This window comes from Nannospalax galili, unplaced genomic scaffold (assembly GCF_000622305.1).
Source record: "Nannospalax galili isolate Female #2095 unplaced genomic scaffold, S.galili_v1.0 scaffold7, whole genome shotgun sequence".
NCBI classification, from domain to species: Eukaryota; Metazoa; Chordata; class Mammalia; order Rodentia; family Spalacidae; genus Nannospalax; species Nannospalax galili.
Window position 1 is genome coordinate 3,340,430 of NW_008359081.1, and position 12,371 is coordinate 3,352,800.

The window sequence follows — 12,371 nt, forward strand, 5'->3', positions numbered from 1 at the left end:
ATTAATGTAAATGAGAATTAACTAACAAAAACAACATCTTAGGTTAATCCATAATTTTTATTGGGTAAGTTAAAGTAACAGAATCAAAACCTATAAGCTAAACTACAAAGTTGTTGCACACTTGTAGTACCCACACTTGAAAGCTGGGAATAAGAGGACCAGAAATTCAAAACCAAGCTAGGCTATGTGGTGAGTTCAACACCAGTCTGGGTTTCATGAGACAATTTCTCAAAAATAACAAAAGAGCAACAAAAACCAAATATATATTTTATTTTCATGTGAAATCTTATTACTAAAATAAAAAGCACAATCTTTCATGAGATACATTATTTAAATTACCCATAAAATGCATATATTTTTATGAGGTTGCAAAAGAAGTTTGAAGTTTAAATTTTCTCCAACATTAATAAAACTTCCTTCTCTCAAATACCTTTTAATTCCATCATAAGAAAAAAGTGATTATAAAATATATGTTCTTACAATGTAGAGCGTGACATATGTCCTGAAAAAGAAACAAGGCACTAAGGGAAATCCAAAGAAGAATATAATTTCCAATTAGGCCTTTAGGTGGGAAAGCATATTTGAAATTAGTCTGAAAGCATCAACAATCTGTACAAAGCATTTTTTCAAGACAGTGGCTCACTTTCTTTTCAGTACTTTGGGGGAAAATAAAACTTATACTGATGATTAGAAGGCAGAGATTATAATTAAAATTCCCTTTTGAAATGATAAAGTGGTATTTAGGGGTTTCATTTTTAGTATGTTAATATAGCAAAATGAGAAACAAAAGACTGTGTGATTTCAAAAACACAGAGAAAAAGGCACACTGAGAGAATGAGCTAAAGTTTCAAATCATGTTTCATTACTTCTAGCCCAATTTCCCTGAAGGGAAGACAGTAATTTTTCAATTTTAGTTCTTGTAAAATTCTTTTGTGATTTCCTTAACATACTCAAAATATCCAAATCCAAAGGTAAGCTATCGTAGAGAACACAGCATGTATCCATTCCACATCTATCCTGGTTTTATTTCATTTACAAAGGCTCAAATAAAGACTATTTTTCACATCATATGACAATCCCTTTCTTAAAAAGATCTGACAAACTGTGATATGCTCGCTATTAATTTTGATGACCTTTTTTCACAATGCTGAACAAAACATGTCAACAATGATGTGCTACCTCTGAAAAAATAATCAAAACCAAAAACTTTACAAATGCAGCTATTGCAACTGTGTGTTGTAGAGCAGTTGACTCCCAGACAATTAGAGATGTAGCAGGGAGATGAATTAAGTCCAAGACAAGAATGTACAAAAGAAGGAGTCTAGCTAGAAATGTAAAGTGAGAAAGTGAAAAAATCTATTAACACAATCTACAGAAAATTGTGTTGAAAATTTCATATGCTAATGCCAAAGAAATTGATCCATGAGTTTAACATGGGAGTCATGAGGTAAAGCAATGTCACGTTAAAGTGGAGAGGATTATTGGAAGAACTTAGCCAAAATAAGGAATAAATAGTAGTAGTCAGTCAGTCAGACAGACAGACAGACAGACAGACAGACACACACACACACACACACACACACGGGGGGGGGGCTGAGAGAAAGAGAGAGCCCAATGGATTAGAAGACTAGGTATGATAGATCAGTAGATACACAGACATTGTAATTTAACTATGGTTGAATTAAGTCACTTGTAACAAAACAGTACTTATCCTCAGGATGTACATATGAGCAATGCAGTACCAATTATGGTCAGTATAAATGTTTATCTCCTTTGGTCTGGGTATCATACTTAGGAAAATTTGATTTCTTTTATGTTGTTAGGCTAAATATTTCTCCTTATGTTGGAGAAATCCCCACTGAAGAATGAAGTAATTTTTAAAGTGTATTTTATTTATTATTTTTAATTTATTCGTATAAGTGTATTACTTGCTTGTATGTCAGTGCACCCATGTAATGCAATGCCTCTGGAGATCAGAAGAGGGCATCAGATTTCCCTAGAACTTGAGTTGTGGGCAGTTGTTAAACACCATGTGGTTACTGGGATCCAAACCTGGGTCCTCTACAAAAGTAGCCAGTGCTCTTAACTGATGAGCCATCTCTCCAGCCCCAGAACGAGTTAATTTGCTGTCTTAAATATGGAAACTGTGAACAGAAACTTATACAAAGTTTTATAATGCACAAGATGCCACCATGTGAATAATATGAACAGTGCTGTTGGTCCATGGTTAAGGAAATATAAACAAATATTTTGTATGTACATTCATAAGAGAAATTAACCCATAGATTTATTTTAAAGATATTTTAGTGTGTTGGTGAAAGAACTAAAGAATACAGGCAATTATGCCACAGCAAGTGTATGGAGGTCAGAACATACCTTCCAGGAGTCAGTTCACTAATGACACTGATGGAAGCTGAAGACTGAGCTCAATTCATCAGACCTGCATGTAAGTGTTTCTTCTACTGAGCCATCTTGCTGACCCATGTAAGATTCTTGTAATGCTGTCTATAATTTTCAGTATCAAATTTAAAGTGGCCTCTTTAGAATGAGATAGACAATATTTCTTCTTTCATTTGTCTTCTGTATTATGTTGAGAAGGGCAATTTCAGTGTAGCATTTAACAATTTCAAGTATTTGAGGCCACGGGATTATTTCTATTTTTGTAAAGCTTTATGTCAAATACAATATTATCTTACAATTTTATGATGATATGTAGTCAAAGTTTATAGACTGTAATTTCTGATGGCTGATTATACTAATTTTGCTAGTCTAGGTTATTGAATGAATGCTAAATTGGGCAAGTCTTTCATAGTTCTAGAACATGTAAGTATAGAAAAGACTAGATATTTGTGTAGTTTCAAAAAGATTTGTTTCTATTTTAAGTGTATAGGGGTTTCCATGTGTGTATGTATGTATGTATGTATGTATATGTACATTACATGTGTGCCTAGTGCCTGTGGCGACCAGTAAATGGTGTCAGATCCCCTGGAACTGGAGTTTGAAGTGATTGTGAGTTGCCTTACATGGGAACTGGGAACTCAAACTGGGTCTTTTACAACAGCATCACGTGCTTTTATGGGCTGAGCGAACACTGCACAGAAATTTATATTTTGCCAGTTTTCATTAGTTTCTTGTACATATTTCTCCCAAGAATTCAATAAAGACTTTTAGGGTATTAGAATTCAAATACCTTTCTAACAAGTTTTAAAATATGTCAATATTAATAAGCAACAGAAAATCGCTTCTGAGAAATTTGGAAAATATACATCATTTCTCCTTACTACTTATCTCTTCTTCAATCTACCACAATCATGACTTTCTTGCTTAACCTGTGAATTTATAGCGAATAGAAAAAAGCTCATTGTAAGTAAAATTCAGTAATTTGCTATGTGCAGAAAAATCACACAATTTATCAGGTTTGTAATTCTTTGAGATTGAATACACTGACCCTGCTATTTGAAGTAAAATAATATCATAATATTTTTTGCAAATGTTATATAAAAATAAGATTATATACAAAAATTTATAAATGTGTGTCTATATATGTATAAACAAATTACAGATTGTTAAATTAATCATTAATTTCAATCAACTGCATATATGGACTATGGCTGCCTTGTGCAATATTTTTTATATAATTTTCTAATTGTTTTAATTTTTTCTTATTGAGAATGGAAGGGAAGTAAGTTTCTATCTCAAATATTTCTCTTCAGTTCCAGCCTGATGTATTCAAATATGATAATTACCTCCTGACCCTCAAACCTGATTTTCTATCACAAATTTGTTCCAATAAATAGAAACTCTTTTGCTCCTCTTTCTGTTGCCAATAGTTTGCTATAAATCATGTATCTTTTCACTGCCTTTCATATGCTTTCAATACAGTACAAACTCCTGGCACACATACCTTTAAATTATATCTCAAATTTGTCTATCTGTTGTCATTTTCATTTATAATTTTATTCTGAAGGATCATTGTCTTTTCTATGAATTGTCTTCTTCCATTTTTCTCCCTAACAATGTATTTTATATACAATAGAATGATATCATCCACCATCTGTTAGTTTTCTGTGCTTTTCACAATCAAGTTGAATCTTTATTATGGCTTTAATGTCCCCTAGAGCATGCAAGTAGAGTACTATTTTCTTAGCCAGGACCCTTCTTCTTTGCTCATTATTCCAACTTCAGTATCCTCATTCATACTCCTAAAACAAGTTTCAGCAAAAATTAGCCCTTAGGAGAGATACTTTTCTGCCCATCTTATTAAAAATAACAAAGAGTTCCAATTTCTCATATCCCCATGTTTCCATTTCACTTCACACTGTTTCTAATACCATCTCAAATAATTCACATGAGTTTGTTTAAAATTTTGTCTCATATTTTTAGGAGAGTTCCTTGAAAAAGGTCATCCCTAAACCTGTGTGAATTCATAAACATGTGTGCATGGACATGAACATTATGTGCATAGACATGCATGTGCATGAATGCATGTGTGTACATACATATATTCCTGGGCCTATAGTAGCTAAAAAGGGTGTAGATTAAGGTAATTGTTCATGTGTGTGTGTGCATATGTATGTATATGTTAAAAGAATAATACATATATTTACATGATTCTATTTCAAAAATTATACTACCGTCTTTATGGTATTCATTTTTTCCACAAAGGTCTTTGTCCAACTGCTTAAAAATATTGCAGCATTTTTAGGCTTGATGTGCATTATTAAAGACGATTTCCCAATATGCTATTCTGTAATGAATATGCTGCTCATCTGTTGTTCTCTCAACCTCCTGCCTCCCTCTTTATTTGTTTTAATCTCATTTTGCAAGTATAACCTACAGCAAATTCCCAGGAAGGATGTTTTGGAAGTAAGCTACTAGGTTATTACATGTCTGAAAATATATTTGTTTTGATGGTTAGGGAATTCTAGAGTCTAAATATTACTCTCAAAACTTTTAAGGAATTGTCCCAAGGCATTTTGCTCTTCAATATTGCTTCTAAAATGTATCATATTTCTTTTTTCCATGAAATTATTAGTTGTGGGTATGAACACAGCTTGTCATGTGGTACTTGCTCTACATGCATGAAAAAAATAGTAAGTACATAAATGTATAAAAATAAATTGTTAGTAACATTTTAGCTGAATATTATGAAATTATGATATGTGTATTGTGTAGCTCTCTTCTTATTTGTTTTATTGTACTAGGTAATCAAGAGGCCTTTTGATCTGAGCATACTTTGTTTTTCTACTAAAGTTCCTTTAGTTTTTTCCTCTTATTTTTTGATTTTTATCTTTCTAGAAAAAAAAAAATCGTGAGTGGGAAGTATAAATCTTTCATAAGACAGATAAGTGAGTACAGGTGCATGGGGAAGCCAGAGACATTAGATTCCTTTGGAGATGGAGTACACACTCTTTTTTTCTTATGCCTAGACTTTCTTTTATTTTTCAGAATTATTTGGCTCCCTATTTGTGTGTGTGTGTGTGCGTGTGTGTGTGTGTGTGTGTTTCCAAATGAAATTTTTCTTTTCTCTTTTAAAAAAAATTAATTGGATTTTTGTATTTCCTACAGAACATCTCAATCAATCTTAATCATCTTTTTACCCTGTTTCCTAACTGGCACCCTGCCATAGCCCCCCCCACTGGAATTCATACATTCTTTTATTTGTGTTACAGCTTATTGTGTCAAGCTAGTGTCACCAGAAGTTCCTCAGTGCAAGTTCATCTACTGAGGCCTAGTCAGCTTATCTAGAGTCCTTTGCTTTAGGAAGATCAGCTCTTCCTCACTGTATTAGTCACTTTTCTGTTGCTGTGATAGAAACACTGACCAAAGTAATTTATAGAAGGAAGAGTTTATTTGAGCTTATGGTTCCAGGGGAATTACAGTCCATCATGGCAGGCAGGCATGGTGGCTGGAGATGGCTGGAGCAGAAGCAACAGAAGTTAAGTTCTCATATACTCAAGCAGGCACAGGAAGCAAGAGAGCAACTGGAGATCCAGCAAGGCTTAAAAATTCTCTAAGCCCTCCCCCAGTGACATGCTACCTCCAGGACAGCCACACCTTCTAAAACCTCACAAAACAGCTCATTCATCTAGGGACAAAATGTCCAAATACTTGGAGCCTATGTGGGACTTTTTCATTCACACCACCACATTCCACACCCTGGCCCCCATAGGCTCATGACCATATGAAATGCAAAATGCATTTAGTCCGACTTTAAAAGTCCCTATAGTCATTATTTGTCTCAATACTATTCAAAAGTCCACAGTCCAAAGTCTATTTTGAGACTCAGGTAAATAACTATAAGCCTCTATAAAAGCAAAAGACAAATTACATACTCCCAATATACAGTGGAGCTGAATACACATTACCATTGCAAAAGGGATGAATAGAAGCCTAGTAAGGAACTACCTGACCAAAACAAGACCAAAACCAGCAGGACAAACACCAAATCCAGTAGCTCCATGTTTGACTTCTGACACTTTACTTCCAAAGGGCTTAGATGGCTCAGCCTCTCCAGGTTTGCTACGTGCAACACACATTTATCTCTTGGGCTGGTACCACTCCCTGTATGCAGATCTTTTTGGCAGATGCCTCACAGCTCTGTCATCACGAACATCTTCTTGGGGTCTACAACCAGGCTTCACCTTCATACCTTCATGCAATGGCCTATTAGTGCCTTCTCTATGCAGAGGAACCCCTGCTGCACGCTGCCTGGCCTCAGCGGCTATCTCAAAACTCTGAGGAAGAACTGATGACCCCTTACTCTTGCATCTTCCATGCGTCTAAAGCCAGCATCAGGTTAAAGACACTGCCAAGTTTTACTGCAAGTTTTTGATGGACTGCAGCCTGCTTTATACATGTTAGAAGCTTTTCTCTTCAGTGGCCCCTGCAGCATTTTCCTTTCACAAGTTGGAGGCTTAGCTGGGTGTGGTCTTGCACTTGAGGCAATCTCTCCACTGTTTAAGTTTGAATCTCTAGGCCCCTCCCTAATCATTTTAATCTCCTTATCAAAGGGATCCTCTCCAGCACATGCCAAGGCTCCAGCATTTATCTTCCTAGTGCTCTTTTTCAATCCAAACTGTATTTCTTTCTGCCCCATATACTCTTTTTCACTGTATATCTGCATATTATTCACCAGAGTATCCATGCCACCATTTCTACATTAGGCTATCTTGAAATTTCTTCCACCAGAGAAATTAGTCCATTGCTTTTCAACTTTGCCTCAGGCGAGCTTTTAGGTTGAGGGCAGACTCCAGCCAGACTCTTTGCCAAAATATCCCAAGTGCTGCTTAAGTCCTATTTCCCTCTAGAACTACATTGTCTGATCACTGCTTTCTTCCAGGCATTTATTAGAAAAACCTCTTAAGCTCCGCTTACAGCAATCAACCACTTTTCTAGCCAAAACTTCCAAAGTCTTCCACATTCCTCCAAAACCCCACATGGTCAGGTTCTTCACAGTCAACAGCCCACTCTCTGGTATCAATTGCAGTTACTCTATAAGTAACTTTTCTGTTGCTGTGATAGAAAAACTAACCAAAACAATTTATAGAAGGAAGAGTTTATTTGAGCTTACAGTTCCAGGGGAACTACAGTCCATCATGGCAGGCAAGCATGGTGGCTGGAGGTGGCTGGATCAGGAGCAGCAGAGGTTAAGCTCTAACATCATCAAGCAGGCACAGGAAGCAAGAAAGCAACTGGAGATCACGTAAGGCTTAAGAATTCTCTAAGCCCACCCCCAGTGACATGCTGCCTCCAGGACAGCCGTACCTTCTAAAACCTCCCAAAACACTGTCATCAGCTGGGGACAAAATGTCCAAATACTTGGAGACTATGGGGGACATTTTCATTTACAACACTACACTCATGAAGCAGTAATCAGTTGTCAATATTTCTCCAGTTAAGATTGGAGTCTGCTGTCCATTTCCCCAGTTCTATGCTACTTGAGTTTTTGTCTGCTTGAGCTTACATGGGACTTGTGTATGCTGACACCATTGCTGAAGATTCATATGCGCAAAGTCCCAGTAGCTTATAGGACTCGATTTCCGTAGGGTTGTGTACCTCCTCCTTCGCTCTTATAATCTTCTTGCCCCTGCCCCCTCTTCTGCAATGCTCCCTTAGCCCTGAGTTTGTGAAGTTTAACATGAGTCTTTTACAAGGACCAGCATTCTGCAGACTCTTAATCTCTCCACTTTGGCCATTTGTGACCTTCTGTATTCCTGGCCCTCTATTGCATGAGGAAGCTTCATTAATAAGAACTGAGATTCCTTAGTGATTTCTTTGCCCCTGTTATGTGTTCCAAGAGCCTTAGGTGTGAAGGTTTCACTGTTGAAGTGTTTCTTAGGCCTGGGCAATTCATAGACAACGTCTGTGTGTAGCTGGTTGTGGTACTTGGTAATGGTCTCTGTCTGGTGCAAAAGAAGCCTCTTTGATGAGAGGTGACTGGGATATTTGTCTGTTAATATAAGGATACCTATTTTGCACATAGGAAGAAATTACATTAATATAATTAATGTGACAGTCTTGAGGTTTTCTCTAAGATCTATGACCTTTAGAGCTTTGTGTATTTGGTTATGTTTACAGTACCAAACTTCAGTTTCCTCCTACTGAGTGGCTTTTAGTCCAATTAGGTAGTTGTTAACTGCCCCAAAGATAAAAGTGCCAGTACTGGACCAATGTCATTTGCTATGCTGGTCATTGATGTGGTTTTTAGTCCTTGAAGCTGGGGTTGGACCATCCATTGATGCTTTCCCTTGGCTCCTTCATAGTGCTCTCTAAATCTATGAGAGCTAGCCTTCAAGGAATTGGTTTGAGGTCAGTTGCAGCTCTACTGTTCCAAATATTGCATATTAAGTATGTTCTGCCTTCATCAGTAGGGTCTTACCTTCTAGTTCTGAAAGGCCATCAAGGGCTGTGGCAATAGCATGTGTAATTTTGAGAGTTAATTAGATCACCCTGACCAGAAACTCTTGGAAGGTTTCTCCCATTTTGCACTGTTTCTTGTTATGTAGCCTTTAGCTATACACATGGACTCATGTAGAGATACTGTATGTGTAATTTGTCATTAGGTTGTTGGACTAATATGAGTATATATTCTTAACCAGTGTGCCATCTCTCCAGTCCTGATACTGTAACTCTTGAATAGACACACCACATTTTTTGTAATTCTCATGTTTTTCAACCTTTTCCTTGTGAGATGGGATGTACTAGCTAAATGTTGATTTTCAACTCCACCACAGTCTATAGAATCACCTAGGAGATAAGCCTCTGGGCATACCTAAGAAGGACTTCCTGGGATTAGGTTAATTAAGGTGGAAAGATCCAACCTGAATGTGGGTGGTGCCATTCCATAGGATGGTAACCTTTACTAAATAAAAAAGAGAAAATTGATTGAGCACAAACATTCAATGCTTTCTCCTTTCATGAAAATGCAATAAGACAAGCTGCCCCATGCCCAGCTCCCCCATGCTTGATCTGCCATGACTTCCCTACCTTGATGAACTGTATCATCAAACAGTGAACCACAATAAATTATTTCCTTAAGTTGCTTTTGTTAGTTATTTTCTCATAGCAACAGGATAAGTAGTTAATACAGAGTCTTACTATATTACCCAGGTTGAGATTAAACAGTTTTTCTCACTCAGCTTCCTGAGTGCGGAGATGACATATATACCCTAGCATGGATGGTGACAGTTCAAACTTTAAATCATGGAGCATCCAGGGAAAAGGTGAATCATCCAGAAGAATGCACATCACCCAAAATCAAACAGATTCCTATACCTCTGGATCAAAGCTTGATAATTTCTTGCTGTCTCTGTCTCTACATGCCTATCAGTCTCTGTCTCTCTGTCTCTCTGTCTCTCTTTCTCTCTTGGAGTTTGTGTTCCTTCATTTTATGTGCTATTTTCCCCTGTAAGTTACTTTTCCCCCTTTCATTTGCTTCTGATAGAAGCAAGAGCCTTATGAATGGTAGATAGTTCTTCAGTCACTGTGCTACATCCCTAACAATGTCTCTGATCCTCAAAACATATTCCTAATTTTATTTTCCTTTTTTATGACCTTATTTTAGCTGTCATATCCTTAATTTGAATATATTCTGAACATGTGTGTGTATGTGCAGGTGTGTGTGTGTGTGTGTGTGTGTGTGTGTATTTTGATGGTGATAAATTCCAAGACTTTATTCATGGTAGGTAATTTTATACCATTAAATTGTATCTCCAACTTTAACTTTTAAATAATTTATGTTTTTATTTTCTGTGTATGGATGTGTTGTCTGCATGTAAGTGTACCTGTGACATGCAATATTCACGGAGATCAGAAGAGGGCATCAGGTCTCTTGGAACTGGAACTAGAGATGGAAGTTATTGCTGCCATGTGGTTGCTAGGAACTGAGCCTAGGTCCTCTGCAAGAGCATCCAGTGCTCTTAATCACTCAGCCATCTCTCCAGACCCTAGCTTTTGGTTTTGATAGAGATTTATTCTTTCTTTCAATTCTCTATCTTACTAATATTCCATTTTATTTGTAAAAATGTTGTATCTCGGTGGTGGAGAAGTAATTCCCTCTTATGTTAATAAAAATTATCTTCAGATAAAGAGATGGAAACATCTTACTAAATTTAAAACACCATTAGATACGAAGAAGGTTTCCTTTTCTGCCTAAGCATATCCTTTATCCTACAAGAAGATTTTGTAAAATCACAAAATGTTTAGGTACATTCAAAAGGACAAAAGGGCATTACTCTAGGGCCATGTGTGTTGGTCCCCTTAATTTCATATAGTATCTGAGTTACCTTTCTCATTCAGAGACGTTTGATTTATCTGCCTCATTTAATAAAGATGGCACTGTCAAGAGAAAAAAAAATCTCACTGGTTTAAACAATAAGAAGTGAAAAACTGCTCTGGGCCTGGTCCTGCCCTCAAAACCCTCTGCTTCCCTGGGCTCCACAACCTGCCAGCCTCTCTCCTGGGTAAGTTCATCATTGCCCACCATGCCTTAACTCCCGCAGCCTCACTCACTTTCCCAGCTCCCCTGCTCCCATCTCTCCTCCTAGCCTGGGTACCGGCCCTGCACATTTCTTGTCTTGGCACCCCAGACACGGGGACTGACCTCTCTGCTTGGAGCCAAAACTGCTTCCTGATCCTTTGCATCCAGACCAACCCAGTTCCTCAGCTGCACGAGATCATTGTCTTTCCTGGGTCCTGCTCCGAGGCCAGTCCAACCCCCTAAATCCTGAGTACATCTTTCCTGGAAGGATCTAGACACTAGGAGGAAGCCTGAGAGCATCTGATCCTCATCTGACTTGGGCTTCTGTGGGAACTCTGAAGACAAAAGCAATTTGGCCACTCCAATATGAAATCAAAAGAGAGAACCAGAAGCTTTGAGGAAACACCTTTTTATGTCCAAAGATAAACCACAAAGGCACATAAAGTTTACAAAAAGAAAGCAAACCTAAACTTGAAGGCTTGAGTCTCTCACAAGAATCAAAAACTACAATAGAAATTCACTTGTTAAAAACACACAGAAAAAATAATAACATGGAAAACCAAAACAATATATCCCCACCAAATACCAATAGAGGAGTACAATGAGAACCCCCTAGAGATAATAGAGGACATGGAACTCAAAAGAAAAATTAAAAGCATGATAAAAGAATTCAGTGAATTTAAAGAACACACAAACAAATAAAAGAACTGAAGGAAGATAGGGAGAAACTTCTGAACGCATTCAGAAAAAGAGCTAGAAATATTGAAGTCTACTCAGGCTGAAATGAAGAAGATGTGAAACACTCAGTAAGCCAATTAGAAATGACAGGAGAAAGCCTCACCAATAGGATGAATGAAATGGAAAATGGAATATCAAGACAGGAAGATAAAGTGGACGAACTAGACCACTGAAGCAAAGATTATGAAAAATTTAAGAAAGCACAAGAATGGAATATGCAGAAACTGTGTGACACCATAAAATGACCAAACTTAAAAATCATAGGCATACAGGAAGGAGAAGATTCTCAACATAATGGTATGGAGCAGATCTTGAACAGAATCGTAGAGGAAATTTCCCAAAATTAAAGAAAGACATGCCCATACAAATAGAAGAAGCATATAGAACACCAAACAGACAGGACCAGAAAAGTAACTCTCTATGGCACATCACAGTAAAAACATTAAATGTACAGAACAAAGAGACAATACTGAAAGCTGCAGAGGAAAAACAAGTCACATATGAAGAAAAACCAATAGGATTACAGCTGACTTTTCAGTGCAAACTATGAAAGCCAGAAGAGCCTGGACCAAAATATTACAAGTTTTAAATGACCACAGATGCCAACCCAGATTACTTTATCCAGCCAAAACGTCTATTGTATATGAAGGGG